The 19,138-nt window shown below is 40.6% G+C and overlaps 1 long non-coding RNA gene across 1 annotated transcript in view; it reads left to right on the forward strand.

Moving 5' to 3' along the window:
- LOC126299405 (uncharacterized) overlaps nt 1–15,583 on the forward strand; it is a 69,202-nt gene extending 53,619 nt beyond the window's left edge. The window contains exon 4 of the long non-coding RNA XR_007552799.1: nt 14,874–15,583. This is a non-coding gene — a long non-coding RNA (uncharacterized LOC126299405). The remainder of the gene's footprint in view (nt 1–14,873) is intronic.
- The last annotated feature ends 3,555 nt before the right edge of the window (nt 15,584–19,138 follow it).

Raw genomic sequence — 19,138 nt, forward strand, 5'->3', positions numbered from 1 at the left:
GTGTCGACACGTGGTACTGCGTTAAATCCAAACAACCGACTGACGCAAACGCACCTTTTTACAGCCATAGCGTACGTCAACGATGTATAGCGCCAGCTCTGTATTCTGTGTCTGATGAAACAAACTTCATTCAAGAGTACATTCACAGGAAAGTGATGATCAACCATACAGCACTAAACACTGTTGGATGAAGACTATGTGACGTCTAGTGTCAGCAGAAGTGCACACCAACACTTACTCTGAATGAGACTTTTACTGCTGTTGCCCCTGTATGACTTACTACAGAGTACTGTGCTCTACAGCACTTCAACGTGCCATCGATAGGTTACTTTTTGGCTCCTGCTTCGTGCGCACAATAATCGTTTCCTCCAAGTCCGAAAAATGTAGTTCTCCTGCGCATTTACTCTGTTGTGGCTCTATTTTCTGTGTATGCTGAAATATTATGAATGGGGCATCTAATATGACCACCATACGTGGAGACCAGGATGGACACAACGTATCAGCTTCATTACAGTTCAAATTCATTGGACTGGTAAGATAAAATTATGAAGCTCTCTGCAGAACCGGCGAGGATATGAATACGTGCTAAACACTGAATAGGAGAATAGACAGGATGACGAAACATCGATTAAGACATCAGAAATTAACTTGCAAGGTGCTGGAGGGAACCGCAGAGGGTAAGAAATGAGAAGACACCTTGGTCTATTTCCAACAAATAACTAAGGACATTGTGTAGAAGCTGTACTCTCATGTGGAAAGCAGGATCCTTTCGCCCATCTCACATCCCCAGAACCACTCCCATACAACGCAATAAAAAGACCTGTCACAAGATTTCGGTCGTAGTATATGTTGTAATGTTGTTAAGCTATGCGATTTGGTGAAGATCGCTACACTCTCAGAATACTTGAGATTTGGGAAAGACAGCTTTAACTGTCTTTAAGGCTTACGTATTTTATACAGGGTTCATTTTTTGTAAAAAAAAAGTTACCCATATGAAATGCGTAAGCCCTAACGACAATGCCGGTCGGGATGGCCGAGCGGTTCTAGGTGCTACAGTCTGGAACCGGGTGACCGCTACGGTCGCAGGTTCGAATCCTGCCTCGGGCATGGATGTGTGTGAGGTCCTTAGGTTAGTTAGGTTTAAGTAGTTTTAATTTCTAGGGGACTGATGACCTCAGAAGTGCTCAGAGCCAATTTTTAACCTAACGACAATTCAAGCTAGCTTTCCAAATTTTGAGAGAGGCTAATGCGGAGGTTTGAACTAGAAAATGGACTGTCATTTTACGAGTATGTCACAGCTGCTCTTTCAGCGTAACAGCAAATATGATGCACACAACAAGAACCATTCATTCCGTTGTGCTAGTGGATGAAGAGTTCCAAATATAGCGTTTATATAGGTGAAAATTAAAGTTCTGTTAGAAATATTCGTTTCAAAAGTTCAAATTCTGCTTATTGTTATTTAAAAGTATGTGTAAGATGCTTAACACTATCGTTTTGAGATTTCCAAATGCAACTGAATATATTCTGAGGGCCAACAACCAAAGTGGTATTGTGCCACAATTTTTGATACATTGCCCGTTCTCACTAAAGTATCTGCAATTGGAATAAGGCTTTATACGTTGTGAGTAAAAGGCTGTTACGCAGAGTTCCGGCAAGTGCGACTGGCACAGACCATTAGATGAGGCGTTCATAACCATTTGTGGCCATGTGTAAGTAAGTATGTCACGTGTACTGTCACTGAAAACGTTTGTCTCTTGGTGTAGTGAACTGGGTTTCTACTCATTTATTATCATGTAAGACCGCATTCTTCTATAAGATACATAGTTCTCCCGTAATATTCCAAGACTGTCGCACTCTGAATGGAAGCATGATTTCTGCTACTAAACTAAAATGACATTAGCATTTTCATTAATTGAAGTTGATAAACAGATTACAAACACAAAACATGGCAGAATTTTTATCCCTTTCAGGCCACTGGGGATAAACTGTTATGTTGAGTCGTTCGCTGTAATGTGTAGTCATCAATATAAATTCAGTCGTGGAGGACTAAACGTACGGTTAAAATAAAAGGTTTTAGCTTTTATGGCCGACACACATTGTCATCACTCTTACCGAATCAAGCTACCTAGTAATTGATGTTCGATATGTTGCATAATTCTACAGAGCTACGATATGCAGTGTACCTATATATATTTAGAGTAACATCGCAGGTTACAGAGCACAACATAGGTACCAAATACAAGCCTATCGAAAGACATGACGAGCCCCTCTACGGAAGACAGTAACAAGTGCGGCTACAGCTGCTAAATTCACCGAGAACCATTAGAAATCATCCGTCTTCCATCAAGCCGGCTGTGAGCACTTTGAACACGTTGTATTCGCTGTGAATTTCCGCTTTTGCGGAAGAGAGCTGATATTGTATCTATCCTGACGGAAAGATGCAGATGACAACGCGAGGCACACTGTTTCATAGTATTTTCCCAAGTTAATGAACATAGTGAAGTTCCAGTCTGTACGCGATACACGACTATAAATTGTCCCATTTATCTTGGACAAACAAAAGGATTTTTTCTCTACAAGCAAAAAAGAACTGTATCAGGAAAATATTATTCAGCTAGCAGGAGTAAGTAATCACCATGACTGCCTTTCTTTTAACTTTTATCACTACAAAGATATGAACATCACTCCGGTTTCCTTTTTTTTATTAAGTTGCACTCTTTCTTCAGTAATTCACTTTCTCCCTTCCAGACCTGTACAGTCACATATCACACTGTACCAATCACGCAAACACGTCGTTGCTAGAAACGTAGTAGGTCTATAACTTCGCTTCGGAATCTCAATTGTGAGGAAAAATTTAAGATTCATAGTACTGACCATTACTGGTCACTACTTTCTCCCATCGTTTTGTCAGCATACGAATCCTACGCGGAAGAACTGAGCAACTGCTCAGGTGATCCACAAATAATTGAATTTGGCATTTGTTCATACGACCAGAGATTCCGGTTAGCCATGCAGTAGGCCATTGGTCAAAAATGGTGGTTGCAAGAGTGAGCAATGTCTGGAGTATACTTTTCCAAGTATGTCTTCACTGCAATATCACCTTTTCCTGCCTATCACTGAATTGTGGTCGCTTGTATTTTAGTTTTCTTCTCAAACGCATCAAATGCTTTCGATAACGATCTGTCGCGATTGCTTCTGTGGGGTCCAGCAGTTTCGGAATACTTCACACTCCCGCCACCATTCCGGTCGTCGACGTCAAAATTACCGATCTCGAAGCACTGAAACGATTCTGTTCCTACTATTTCACTAATTGGTGCCTCACCACTGACCTTACCCAGCGTTTTATGAACCTCGGCTGAATATTTATTTATTTTAAAGCACAAGATTAGAAGTTCCCACATAAGAGAATCGAACCCGTCAGTCGACCTATTCAGTCGAGAACAACTTTATAAGGCAATCACAAATAGACTAATATTTTATAGCGTTATATTTACAAATGCATAAGCTTGTTGCATGACACTTACGCCCAAGCATCTGCATCGCCATTTGGCGCTACTGCCATATATTGCGAAACGGAGGAAGCAAAGTTGTAAACCCAGTAACGCAAAACTGACTTAGACTTGATTTGTGATTTTCAGCAGATCTTGACGAGAGGACATGCATTACGGAAAAAAATATAGTCTGCCTTTTAGAGAGACGTACTCCTCTTCATATCTTCGTAACAAACAAATTTACAAGAAAGGCAGTCGTATAGGCAAATATGTACCGGCTAACTAAACAATATTTGCTTGATGATTTTTTTCTTATAGACGAAAAGTTATTTGATATGGTCAAGATAAATGGAACGCCCTGCGTGGCGTCGGGGCTGCCGACGTGAAACAACCTGGAGCGTCCTGCCGTGTTTCTGCTACTGAATACCTTGCCTCACGCACAGGATAACTGTGCCGCGATTGTTTCCTGCGATGTACACTACTTGTGTCCATCGATGCCATACTTCATGCATACTGTACGAAGGTGGGAACAATGTAACCTACCATGGCCTTCAAGCTTCCTTCATGGAAAGGGGATCATGTGTGTTGCGTATACAACGGAGTACACCCAGCAGCAGCACGGGGCACAATGACGTCGTGCTAAGGCAGCTTGCGTCATGATTATTTGATATCGCAGGCAGTGAGCAAGAGTTGACACATCAGCGCACTTTAGCAAACGAGGATTCTCAATTAAATTTCATCGAATGATGAATCCGCTGCGGTCTTGACAAAATAAAAATAACACCCCTGAAGTCTTACAGTGCCTACCAAGAACGATAATAGGTGCTGTCGCAGAGGGCTGACATACGGATTCCTGTTCTTTCTCGAAATGAAGTAAATGAGGGAAGGAGCGTTCCATCTGACCACTGTTGCTGTGAAATGGGTATTTACATAAGGTGGCAAGGTCGTTGTTCTGTTTGCATTTTGTGTATTCCGCCTGAAATTTTACGAGTCGATACGGAAGTTACCAGTTGTGTAGCACTCATCACTTCCAAATTTGCTATAATTTCTTTACTCCTCAACTCGAGAGTTAGTGGACTCCCTCGTACGTTCTCCCTTATTGACTCCACTCACTTGATGCTCCCTTATCTTTTGGCAGGGTTAGTTTCATCCTTGAATTTGAGTCTCGATTTTCCCGTTTGTATTCTTGCCTCCAACATTTCCTTAGTCTGAGTAATAAACTAAGATTAATGTTGTGTAGCTGCTCGTCCACGTCAGTGAGCATCTTCGAGACGGTGTCAGTGTAAGTTATCTCCATCTGTGTCCTCCACCATCAAGATCTCAAAGGGTTGCACTGTGTCCTTTGACGCCTTCGCCACTTCCCGCAGTTTCTGCTTCGCACGTGCATACTCTCCAGATATAGCTCTTTAAGTGTTTCCTTATAACCAAGGTGACACTGTTTGATGTCCTCAGGGTACATCGAGCTAGTTGGCATTGGTTTCCGAATTGTTTATCTTTTTATGGAATACTTGCAGAGATTCAGGTGAATGTGGTGGAAACTAAACTTTTTGACTACAAAATCATGTAGGGCCCATTAATTAAATACATGTCTAGGTCAACCCAAAATCACTTTACCTAAAATCCTGCAAATGTGCATAACCCCTGGTGATGAGTTGACGTAACCTGATGTGAATAGGGATACTCTGGCGGAATATAGAAATTTCCTAAGAATTACATTTGATTTTATCAAAACTTCAGGTAACTTCCTTTTGAAAGAACAAAATTCCTAAGAAAATAAATTCCTCATGAAGAAATGATACTTCATCAAAAAATTCTACTTAAATGTATGAACAACAGCATGAGCTTACATGAACAAACAAACAATAGATTCTTCAACAAAAAATATGTTCTGTTATACCTGCATATAATTATTCAAAAACAGTTACCTCCATGATTTTAACAAACCAGGAGTGTAGCAATTGTATGTTTGTTTATTCACAGGATTCAATTTGCATACAGTTTTACTGTGGTCCTATGGAACTCAATCATTATCGTCTGGCCACCTCAAGAATTTCCCCTTTTTGACCTAAATGGACATGCGAATCTCGTTGCCATCGATAGTACTTCATCAAAACCAAGCCACCATTAGTATTCTGGGTGATAATGAGGTCGTTGAGAGTATAAGATATTCATTGCTGGTCTTATTCGATACATCCTGTTGGCATTTATCAGATGTTCCCCAGGATTTTAGGGAACTGCCGAATGAGAACCCACACCATCTTCTTTTGGAGATTGAAAGTGAAAGCTCCTTGCAACTTAGAGGTTCTCCAGCCTCTGAACTACCATTAAGGAGGCCAAAATATTGTTACTTTCGACGTACCTAATGTCTAATAACATGTCATCAGAATACGTAGAAGAAAATTCATATCCATGTTTTCTGTGAGATTTCATGCAACTTATCAATCTTCGCCATGTCGCTCTTCTTGGCTGCATATGCCCTTTTCTTTTCATTGGGCCTTTCATCCGCGATTCTATCTTTGACGTGACTGTCTGTTAGAATGGCACTAATTGTTCTTTCTTTGACACACCTGGATTTCTATGGCGGCCCCGCTTTGGTCAAAGGTTGAATTTCTTCTGGGGTGATATGTATGCACTCATTTTTTGCAGAGATTGTTTGTTTTTAATAAACATAATGGAAGGGTTTGTTGGATCAGCTGTGAGGCGATTTGTCATAGCTACGACAAATGACGTCTTTCCTAAATACTTCAGTTAGACACACGGGGATACAAAATTCAGTACTGCTGCCACGAAATCCCAAACAACAGACACTATGGATTATGATAAATGCACGCAACCACAATTAACCACTCTTTCGAAAACCGCCATCAGTAGGGCCTCAATTATACCTACAGGTTCACGACAAAGAAAGATTAAATTATTTACTCCTAGTCAGAAACACGAAGAAACAGGGGTCCTTCCTTCGTGGCGTTTCGAAGCAGACTAAGGTTACGGTGGATGGTGCTCATCTACATATCGGTACATCTCCCATTAGAACGATGACAGAACTCTAGGAACTCGATGGCAGGGTACAGAAAGTGTGGGCTAAGTAGCCTCTTACGCCAACGAATCCGGTTCTTCCCTGCGGTTCATTTCCCGATAACTGAATTTTTTTTCCTGGAAAATTCTAACTTTCACATCCGATGTATTTATGTCATCCATGTTGAAGTCACTTGCGTCAGATTTTCACCTTAAAGGTCACCCTCATCTTGCACTTTTCTATTAGTTCATATAGTAGGCGAAATGGTTTGTGTTCCTTTTCATTATTCCTGCCCAACATGACATCATTTACAAAATAATTCGTTCTGAGGCACTCTCCCGTAGCTGCTGGTTTATCATATTTCTTTCATTACATTTTCTACGTACAAATTAAATAATCGTGGAGCCAAGCTCCATCCATGCTTCACTCCATTTGATACTGGTGTCTTAGACTATATTCCTTTCTTCCCAGTGACAGCATTTGATTCGTGTTAAGATGCAGGATAATATTCTTTTCTTCTGCAGTCAATTCCCATAGTCTCCAAGTCTCTGAACAATTCTGACAACCTGTTATCAATTTTTGCATGTCTTTGGAGGTAATCTATATTATTGCGTTAATTCTCATTAGTTTTCATATTATTAATCCCAAAATATAAGTTGCCTATCGTATCCCATGATCCCTTTTAAACGGAATACTGAACATTTTTCAGGATGAGACAAGAGGAAGAATGTTCTATACTGTTTACTTTTCTTTCCAATTCTGGTCTTTGGACGATTTTCACATCTGTCTTACCGCGCAGGGTAGCCGTGCGGTCGGGGCGCCTTGCCACGGTTCGCGTGGCTACCTCCGCCGGAGTTTAGAGTCCTGCCTTGGGTATCGGTGTATGTGTTGTCCTTAGCGTAAGTTAGTTTAAGTTAGATTAAGTAGTGTGTAATCCTAGGGACCGATGACCTCAGCAATTTGGGCCCATTAAACCTACCACGAATTTCCAATTCTTTTACATCTGTCTCCCTAAAATCGGGGAATATCTCCGCCTCGTTGTACACGTCGTTTAACATTACCATAACTGGTTTTAGCTTTTCTTTAGGACTCTTTAGCTTTCCAAGAAGATATACTGAGACAAAGAAAATTACACAGGCAGTTACGGAGACGACAATTTAGTTTCGATAAGTGACTGGAATGTGATAATATGAAAGGAAGAGAAAGGAAACTAGTAGAGAACCGAACTAGGGTAAAAAAAATGAAAGAGAAGCGGCTAGAAAATATGAAAGAAAGAGAAGGAAGCCATGAAGAGGAGGAACAGTAACTATCGGAAAGTAAAGAAACAGGAAGTAGCCTGGTAGATTCTGCAACACAGCATAATTGAATCATCGCTAACAATTGGTTAAAAAATCGTGGAAGGGTCCTGAAGACACACGAAGGTTTCAGACAGATTACACACTAGAGGGACAAACATTTTTAAATCACTTTTAAAACTGCAAAACATTTTCAGGGGTAGAGGTGAAGACTGAATGTAATTTATTGTTTAGGAGCTGCAGATAAAAACTAAAGAACCTGCAGTAAGTTAGGGAATTAAGGACATAGAACCTAGGCAGTCTGAAACAATCGCGACACTTTAGAAGTAGACCTTGGGCAACGATTGACTGAGAGAAGGACGAGGAACGTAATAGAAGGCGAACGGGTAGCCATGAGAGATGAAATAACGGAGACAGCACAGAATCAAATGGGTTAAAATGTATAGCCCAGTAGGAATCCTTTAGTCTTATTGAACATTGGAGATAGCATAAAAATGCAGTAAATGAAACACATAAAAGGGAACACAAGCATGTAAAAAATGAGACTGATTGGAAGTGCAAACTGGCAATACAGGAAAGGCTAGATGAGAAACGTAAGGACTTAGAAGAATGCACAACTAGAGAAGAAAAACAGGGTGAGAAAGATTGAACTATATGAAAAAAAGTAAATTAGTTCCAAACTATGGCACGCACACACTTTATTCGACACGTTAACGTCACTGCAGGTATTTGTATTTAGGTTATGACATGTTAGACATGCCTGCCATCATTGACGATGATGTGGCGCAGACAAATAGCGCAATTCTCCATGAGACACTGAAGTGTCGCAACACCGATGCCGTCAATGATCTCTTGAATGACGATTTTCAGCTCAGTAGTGGTATTGGGGTTACTGCTGTCTTTAATACAGCCCCACAGAAAGGAGTCGCAGATGTTCGGATCCGGAGACTATGGTGACCAATCGAGGCCCACGCTAGTGGCCTCTGGGTACCCCAGAGCCAGAATGCGGTCTCCAAAGTGCTCCTCCAGGACATCAAACACATTCTTACACTGACACGCTCCGTCTTGCGTCAAACACATCTTGTCGAAATCAGGGTCACTTTAGATAATGGGGAGAAAATCATCTACTAAAACCTACACGTACCGTTCGGTAGTCAGCGTATTATCAAGGAGTATCGCACAGATTATTCTGTGACTGAACATTCCATACAACACCGTCACCTGCTGAGGGCGAAGAGACTTCTGGATCCCGAAATACGGATTCTCCGTCCCCTAAATGCGCCAATTTTGCTTTATGACGAAAACATTCCATTGAAAGTGGGCTTCGTCGCTAAACAAAACCATGCATGCGGATACTAATTCCCATTATGCCCCGCGGCCAACCGTGCAGTTTGAACGTTCTAACGCTAAACGTGCGGAAGTTATGACCATTTTATTCCATGTACTTCAACAATTGTAACCCTGTAGATGCAGCTATAGGAAAGGGAAAGTAACTGTTTATTAAAGAGAAACACCTCTATGAATGTCAGGAGCTCAGATGGCAAAGGAAAGAAGGGAGAGCTTAATATTGGAAGGAATATAACAAAGGCTATGCAAGGGAAGTGAACGTGAAGGTAATATTATAAAAAGGAAAGACGAAGTATACGGAGGTGATCTGGGAAGTAAGATGCTGCGAAATGATTATGAGTGAGTACTGAAAGACGTAAATCGAAACAACGGCCCTGGGGTAGAAGACATTCCCTCAGGATTCTTGAGGTCCTTGGAAGAGCCATCCATGTCGAAACTACTCCGTGAAGCAAAAACATTTTGTCGACAAAATCGTTTAATATCTTAGATCGCAATTGTGTGACATTCACTGACTATTAATTTTGGGCTGAATTTTAAGCATTAGTAGACTTTCCAGATCGTTTGTCTCTACCCTGATTAAGTGTGGACATAAAACTATTCCACGGCGAGTGTGAGAAACAGGAAACAGGCAAAATACCCTCAGATTGCAATAAGAATGATATAATTTGAGTTCCTAAGAAGGCAGGTGCTCTCAGGTGTGAATAGTACTGAAGTATCAGTTCCATTAGTCTTTCTTGCAAAATATTGACACGAATTATTTACAGAGCGTTGGGAAAACTGGTAGAAGCCGACACTGGGGAAGATCTGTTTTAGTTAGGGAGAGCTTATTACTCTTGTATGTTTAGGGAACGATTATGATGATGTCTACTGGAATTAACTTTTTGAAACTCTGCTTTTTATGGTACAGTTTGTCCGGAAACTAGACTGTTTGTAAGAATCGGAGGATATGAAAAGGGAACAGTAGTGGAGAATGTGAGATAGTGTTTTAGCATTCTCCAATGTTACTCAGTCTCTACAGCGAGCAAGTGATAAGGTGTAGCAAGAAGATATTTTGGAACCGATTGATCTTCAACGTGAAGAAATAAAACTTTGTGGTTTAATGATGCCTTTGTAATTTATCAGAGCCCGCATAGGAGTGGAATGAGTAGTAGATGAGAATGAAGAGTGTCTGAAGAATAGGTCGTAAGATAAACATCAATTAAAGTGAAACAAAGGAAATGGAATTTAGCATAATTTAATCAGGGGATGGTGAAGGATACAATAAAAGTAGTAGGTGATATTTCAGCAGAAGTAGAGAATTTATCAAATGCAGACTTGCTGTAGTAAAAAACAAAATGTCTCTGGGAAAGAAAATTTGCTGATATATAACGTAAATGTAGGTATTAGAAAGTCTTTTTCTTAAAGTATTTGTTTGGAGTGTTGCCTTGTCCTGCAGCGAAACAGTTAACGCAGGAAGCGAAGAGAGTCTTTTCATTTACGGTACTACAGACGAATGCTGAAGGATAGTATTGGTCTAGTAACTAATGAGGAGATATTGAATTACGTCAAGTAAATATAAATTTGTGGAATAACTTGACTAAAGGAAGAAATCGACTGACAGGGTTTATCCAGAAGCATGAAGAAATGGTCAGTTTGGTGCTGGAGGCAAGTTTGTGGGCTAAAAATTGTAGAGGGATGAATACAGTAGGCAAGTTCAAATGGATTTAGGTTGCAGTAGTTATTTTAAGATGCAGAGTCCTGGAAAGGATACACTAGTTTGAAGGGCTGTGTCAGACATGTCTTTGGACTGAAGACGACAACAGCAGCTTCCCTGCAAGTTATTTTAGTTTATTCCCTGGAGCATTAAGGCCTTCCAGGCAAACTGGTGCTATATCACATTAGTCCCTCCATATTGGTCAACCAATCCTTATTCTCATTTACCAGAATATTTTCATTCGAATCTGTTCCATGATTTTCTTAACACGCACATTGCAATTAACAGCGAACAATAACATGGGCAAAAATGGTAATGGAAACAAAAACGTTCCAGTAACGCTCTCTCAGTGAAGTAGCTCCTCAGTTTCCCTCACAAGGGCTGAGTGCACCTCGTTTGCCAACACCGTTTCGCAGACCACATGGTCACCCATCCAAGTTCTAGCCCAACCCGACAGCGCTTAACTTCGGTGATCTGAATGGAAGCGGTGTCACAACAGCGGCAAGGCCGTTGGCCAATTATAATATAACCCAACCTAATATAACAGTGGTTTTCAGTGTAGGGAATAAACCAGTTTGGTAGGTTGATGGAAAACATTGTGTAGATGACGACACGAGATTACATGTTTCCCGTCTCCTTACTAATAATTTACATCTGACCGGTGTGCCTAAAACCCGTGGCAGTGCATATGCCCACACCACTGTTCTGTCCAGACATGCGATACGCTGTATATGTATTACTAACTGACAAATCCGACATTTCCCAGGTATTCGTTTCACGAATTTTCTGTGAGAAACGAAAACAAAAAAGAACTGTATGTGTAATGAAGTATTTAAAAATTTCATTACCATCTATTCCTGAAAATGCATTGAAATTATGAAACAGTACTACAATGGAATATGCATAGGGTGTAGAAACGTATCAGTATAGTATCCAGATAATGAATTTGGTGCAGAACAGCTTCTTTGCGCTGGGAGCAGCTGGTACGTTGTAAACATCTATGGCCATACCTCTTCATAGCTCTCTTGAAGGCTATCGCTTCCGCCTACAGTCGTTTGCACTCTGCAGTTGAAAGTTGTCAAAAGCGCTGCCAGATGTCAGATATTTCCATAATCTGACTCGACCGAAGGAGTGTCTTAATGGTAAAGAATTAATGTACTTGTATTAAAATTTCATGCACGATGAGACTTTTTTTTCATGTATTCGGTGTTAATGACGTCACATCTCCTGTGGTACCGTAGTGTACTTTTATGTGTGCATTTAGTGGCATATGTGTATACTGGTTTTCAAATTTACAGTGAGTACAGTTAGTATTGCAGGAGTAATATGTTTAAATGCCTTGCATAATGCGGCAGTCCTTCACTCATGTTTATGACGTCATGTCTCCTGATGTATGACAGGTAGATGGTTCTTACTTCCATAGCGGTTGTTGTCTGACAGTAATGGATGTGTACAAGTTTATTTAGAATTGGTCCAGTGGTTTAGGAGGAGAAGTGGATCACACACACACACACACACACACACACACACACACACACACACACACACACACATACATTTTTGTAATATGTATGGATTTACTGCTGAATAGACATTTATTAAGTGGCAGCAGCAGAATAACAACATCTATGGCTGCACTGCGAAATATCAGCAAAACGTATAAGTGACACGTTATAATTATAAACGTACACTTTAGTCAGGTTTGGCCTACGTACTGCTTGTTAAAATGATAATGAATTACCCTATCTACATGTCCAGTTTGTGAAGTAGAAAAAGAAAGAGAAAGAAAATGTAAGCTATTTCCACCCACCTATAGACCTTATACGGAAGAAAACCCCTGGATAACTGAGTAAGAACAAAAGGACATATATCGTCTTTTCAGGCAATCATTAGGCCTCCTGCAGAGACATGACCAACTGTGTCTTTCTCAGTTTGAATATTTTCAAGTACCGCCTGAGATGGTTGACATACTTAATTCTTGTCAGTTAATACAGGAAACCCGGCATCGGCATTCAAACCTACGTACTTCACCTTTCTATCAGCGGGCTTAAGGAGACCTGAGTCAAAGATACAATATCAAATGCCACCATCTCATACCTAGACATTTCACATCAGCAGAGAAGCAGTAACAGTAGAATACGTTGGTCAGGAGAGGTCAGTGACCTCCAGTGTGGCCTAGCCACTATGTGTCACCTGGGCCTAAAATCGATCACGGTCCTTTCACCCCTTCTAAAGCTGCACAAGTCGACTATTAGCAATGTCGTTGCGAAGTGTAGACCTGAAGGAAAAGCCACAGCTAAGACGAGGCACGCCAAATGTACTGACGGACGGAGACAGCCTAGCGCAGGTCGGTGGTAAAAAGTCACACTTGATCTAGCGGAAGGAAGCACTTATCAGTTCCACAGTATTACCGGCAATTCAGAAAGCTCAGTGACTGAGTGAGGAGCTAAAATGGTTCAGAAGCTCCTCATGATCCATACATTTCTGTATTCAGTGCTACGCAACACACGTTGTAGTATATAGAGAGATACCACTGCACAGTGGACGACTGGAAGCGAGTGACATGCTGGGATGAACCATGCTACACCCTGTGGCAATTCGGTGGAAGGATTTGTATCTGACGAATGCCTGGAGAACATTACCTGCCATTAGGTGTAGGGCCAAGAGAGTAGTCCGGAAGGTGGTGTTACTGTATGAGGATGATTTTCCTTGATAGAAAGTGGCCTCTTTGTGCTTAAGAAAACAATAAATGCATATGGATATAAACACAGTGCATAGAACTGTGCACTGCGCGCAGCAGAGGAAACGTTCGGAGGCCATGATTCTAGTAGCATGACCGTGCACAAAGCTGCGTCTATGACTCACATATCTATGAACAATAACATTCCCGAAATGGACTGTCAGGTCTGGCCTGAATACAATGGGACACCTTTTGGGATGAGTTAGTGCGTCCACTTTGCTCCAGGCCCCAGCGTCCTATATCACTACCTCCTCTGGTTCCCGCTCTTAAGGAAGAATGCATTGCCATTCCTCCACAGACTTTCAGAAACCTCACTCACATTGTCCCTAGGGATCAAAACTTCAAAAAATCGAAGAGTGGACACAGACATCCACTGACAGGCGTCCAGATACTTTAATGTTTGTACTATATCTACATACCACTAGCATGTGCTTTATATTTTGATGGTATAATTTATGAAAGTAATTTAAATCTCACGGATAGTAAATCTGAAGATGAAAATTTGAGCCTCACATTAGTCTTCCGTTTGTGTGAGCTGACAGCACAGGGCCGTGGCCATAGCAGTGGACACATGGTACGTAACACGAACGTCGTGAGTCGGCAGATTCAAACGACTGACAAAAGCAACACCTGGTGGTACTACAGGATCGTATTCAAAGACTCCGCCTCAACAATGAAACTGTTTACTGTCCCGGAAATTTTGTGCTTTCACAGTTAACAGACACATAGGTGTCTCTTAAATGTGAGTGCAGATGGAACACCATAGGCCTGTTATTTTACTACTACCTAGCTGCTCCTAACCAACCCACAGTAGAACTGTAGCTGCGCTCATGGCGTAACCATTCATACAAAAAGTCCTATCTAACGCAACTTAATAACTACGAGTTGAGAGGAGCCAAATCAAAAAGTTATTCAAAAAACCTCCCGTGTCTACAGATAAAAACTAATTTCTGTCTCCCTCTTCACTTTGAAATTAACAGAAATTGGTTCAGCATTTAGTAAGTAATACTTTATTGTTTAAAGATAAAAGCATCTTCCAATTTAATTAAGACTCTTTGTATTCGGCCTTGGAATTATATCAAACCGTAACTCCAAAACCTACTGAACGGAAAAACGCATGCATTTCATATCTTGAAAGTATAATGTTTCTAATGTTATACTGAACAAAATCTAAAATAACTATTTGGTTCTAATGTGTGTCAAAACGATTATTTTTTCGTTGTAATTAAAAAGTTTTTGAATGTAAGTGTAATTTTCTGTGGCTTTATCGAAATTTTTTGTCTTTCCGCAGGTTTCGTTTGAAAAGCAGCTACACGGCGAGTGGTCGAGTAGTGGATCTTCGTCATTCGATATGTGGTGACGTAGAAGAATACTGTCCGGGACTCAATCATGAAGAGCTCGATATCGTATTATTTATGGACGTACAGTTCCCCACGTTACAGAGTAACACATAAAACCCCGGAATACGTCTTCCAATAAGGGAAAAAATTTAAACACTCCAACGACTGTTAAAAATACGACTGCATTGTTTATTTGAACTGAAAACGGTGTTTATTACTGTTATATTAAAATCGATTTTTTCGTCATATTCGGAGAAAAAGACGTATTATGTCTGCTCATCAAATCATTTTCAGATTTGAAAGTGGAATATTTTTCGGTGCTCTAAGAACAGATTACTAGGGCTTTTCAAGAGGTTGTGAGTTTCTTTACAGTGGACCCTAGATGAATACAACAAGAAGTTTTGCGAAGGTAAGCAACCATTACTCTTGTGCTCCCATTAACTGAAACACTACGAAAAAAAAACTAGTTTTTGAAGGACGAACTTCTGACCGAGGTATTTGAAAACAAGTTAATCTCAGGTGAACGATTAATACTGTGAAGTCACGACCCACAATGTCAAGAATATTACAGAAAAAAGCATTATTATTGTTGCTCCTACAACCAAAGAGACAAGAGATTTTGTAATTTTATATGTTGACAATAAAGTATATTTTTGTTGTTGATTTTCAATTATTGTTTCATTCATACATAACACATATCTTGATTTCTATTTTTCCGCACATTCATATGGACTAAGGATTCTGCACACGGAACATCAACGGACCTTCACGAAAGACTGGATCGTCACAGTCTCAAGCTGTGCTCACACGAGGCGCATGGTCAACACGTCTCGTTGCTCAATCCGATAATGAACGATGACACTGAGATTTTGTGCAACCCCGATCGCCTTAAAAAACTATCGGAATATATTGCCAGCATTATGAGACAAACAATGATAGCTCAGTTTATTAAAGACGTAAGCTAAATTCATAAGGCATGTTTCCCGTAAAGGTCGTACCATAAATTTACCACGTTGCGGGGAACTGAATGAACACGAAAAATATCGAGCAACATATATCAAATTATCAATATTTAACAGTAACAAAATCTAAATCATTTCGATCTCCGCTACTTCATCTCTTTTGTGGGCGAGCACATATGCGAAAAGGAAAAGTCCGCTATTATATAATGAGTGACAGTGAGACAGTATTTTAACTTCCGATGTTAGCACATGACGTCACTTTCCCAGTGGGACGTCATCGTCGTAGATTTATTCTCCACAAATCTTGACGGTGGAACTGTATTTCGCCCGTTCTGCTTCGTTCCCTCGTCGATCTTCATGAACGGCATCATTTGAAATGCATTAAGGGATGTTTTGAATTCGGGTTCTGTTCCGTTTCAGGAAGTTCAGTGTGAGTGTACTTTAAATTAGTTGGTTATGTACATATGCTATTGATCCTTTTAAAAGTGGGCAGTACGTTATTAAATTGTAATGCCTACAACAAAAGGAAATCCTCAGTAGTGACACAAAGTAAAGACGGGCATGTTTTAATTCATTGTGAATCACGCTTGAATTTTACAGTGATTAACTTACTTGAGTGCAGCCCATCAAGAAAATCAAATCAATGACGATTTAGGGCAACGGATAGTTACGATCCATACGAACAAGTAGCAGAAGGTGACAGAGAGGTTTCACTAGTCTTTGTCTAATAGCACCTCTCCTACTCCGCCTATTACAATAATTTTCAACGCACCCTGGTATTCCAATTTCGTTCTCTTTCGCAGGCAGGTGCATAGGGGTCTGATATGAAGCGGAATTCGTGGTAGAAAAATCATTTATCAACATAGTAAGATTCTTTTATGATGAATGATGACGGTTTATTCAGATTAAACATAGAATTCCCACCGAAATCATATTAAAATACATTTGTAAAACAACATTTCAAGCCGCATACGAGGGCACGTAATCTAGCTTATGATTCCAATTCATAGGTCTTAAATAAGAAGGCATATTTATTATCACAGATCAAGGTGCAACAATGATAATTCATCAATCATTATAACTGGTATCAGCCTCGTATTCCTGGCATCAAACTTACAGACCATGGGAGAAGGATCATTTACATTCACGCACATTCAAACAAGATGAGAGCGGGTATCGCTTAATGCTATTGATCTCTTCGAGGCAAGCAAAAAATTAAGAGAGTTCAAAGATGAGTAGTTGCAGGTATGTGGTTAAAATTGAAGAACTTTCGACGATTATTAATTCTCCATTGCTTTAGATATTAAGGACAGAATATCATGCACTACAATATACATGCCAAAGTTTACTGAAAACAATAAAATCCGAAACCTGTGGTAGTCTAAATAAACAAGGCCGAAGAAATGGGACCAAAATTTACTAGTCAAATTACACTGAATTTAACACAACATTCCTACACGATAGTTGATATAATAAATGATAAAAAATCGGAACGCAGGGTAGTCATGGAGCTCGGAACTCGGGAAACACATGGTACTTGCTCAGAGCTGAGCGTAGTATACCCCCGACAAAGGACACTAAATTCACGAAATTAAGTAACAAAAATCGGGAAAAAGCATGATGAAAGGTTTCTGTACCATGACGAAGCTGAAACAGAATTGATGAAGCATTTCTGCAAACCACACTATCACACTCAATGGCCTGCAGCCGAAAAGGAAAGCACGTCTGTAGACTTACCATTTCACCTAATGAGTGTCGAACACTGCACATGACCGATACGGTTCCACTTTCGAACAGGTGGAGGTGAGAGAGTCTGTTACCCCATAGCATCAACCCACCAATAACATGCGGACACAATCTTTATCTTTTGCAGTATCCACTGCTTTCGTTCTCTGCTATATCTCTCCATAAGACTAAGTTAAAAAGGGATACTCGCGATGTTTGCTAACTCTGATTGAGGAAACTTCATCCACTACTGCATACTCTTACTCATTCATAGTCATGTAGAGGATACACGGGTAATGAAAAGCACTCATATAAGCCAAATAAATGAACAGACGGACTCATTCCCACTCCAGGGACTGATTATTAAATGTCAAGTGCGTCTTGAAGTCTGCACTACAAGGATGGTTACGGTACAGAGTAGTGAAGAGGTATCGATCAGAAAATAATATTAAGACTCATTCACATTTCCACAAGAAAATATAAGTCAACCCAGAAACAGAGGTGGAAGCAGTAAGCAAGACAGGATGACGCAAGTGGGTCAAGTCCACGGCATGTTACGGGACTGTCTGCAGAGTGAGGATAAGCATTCAGCAGCAAAGACACTCCGAAAGAAAATTAAAGAAAGCGAGACAAGCATAATCTTTAGCTCTTATACATATTGCAAGGAACTCTATCTCTTTCTCAAGAGCATACAGCGAGGAACTGACAAAACTGTTAACAGATAGTTAAGAGAATACAACAGGATTAGGAGGGCACATGTGGTCATTGCTGGACGAGTTTGGGTCGTGGCCTCACGCTAACCCCATGCGCCTGTCCAGATCTCGTCATGAGTTGATCATTGATCCCGATGCGTTCTCAGTAATAGCACACGATTCCATGATTACTATACTGTATTGATTATACACACATCGAAAAAGTTTTGCATAACCTCGGTTCCGAGAGTTCCGGAACCTGAACAGAAAATTGGAATTTAGATCAACATAAACATCATTTCCACCCTTTTTGGTTCAAATGGTTCAAATGGTTCTGAGCACTATGGGACTTAACATCTGAGGACATCAGTCCCCTAGAACTTAGAAGTACTTAAGTAACCTAAGGACATCACACACATCCATGCCCGAGGCAGGATTCGAACCTGCGAATGTAGTGGTCGCGCGGTTCCAGACTGATCCGCCTTTTTTATTGATCATGAGAACCACACATTGCATGTTGTACAATCATACAGATAGACCTTCAAAGGTGGTAGTCCAGATTGCTACACACCAGTACCCCTAATATCCATTAGCACGTTCTCTTGCACTGAAGCATGCCTGTGTTCGCCGTGGCATACTACCCATAAGTTCGTGAAGGCACTGTTGGGCCAGACTGCCCCACTCCTCAACGGCAATTCGGCGTACATCCCTCAGAGTGGTTGGTGGGTCAAGCCGTCCATAAACACCTCTTTTCAATCTATCCCAGGCATGTTCGATAGGGTTCATGTCTGGAGAACATGCTGGCCACTCTAGTCGAGCGATGTCATTATCATCAAG

This window comes from Schistocerca gregaria, chromosome 1, assembly GCF_023897955.1.
Source record: "Schistocerca gregaria isolate iqSchGreg1 chromosome 1, iqSchGreg1.2, whole genome shotgun sequence".
NCBI classification, from domain to species: Eukaryota; Metazoa; Arthropoda; class Insecta; order Orthoptera; family Acrididae; genus Schistocerca; species Schistocerca gregaria.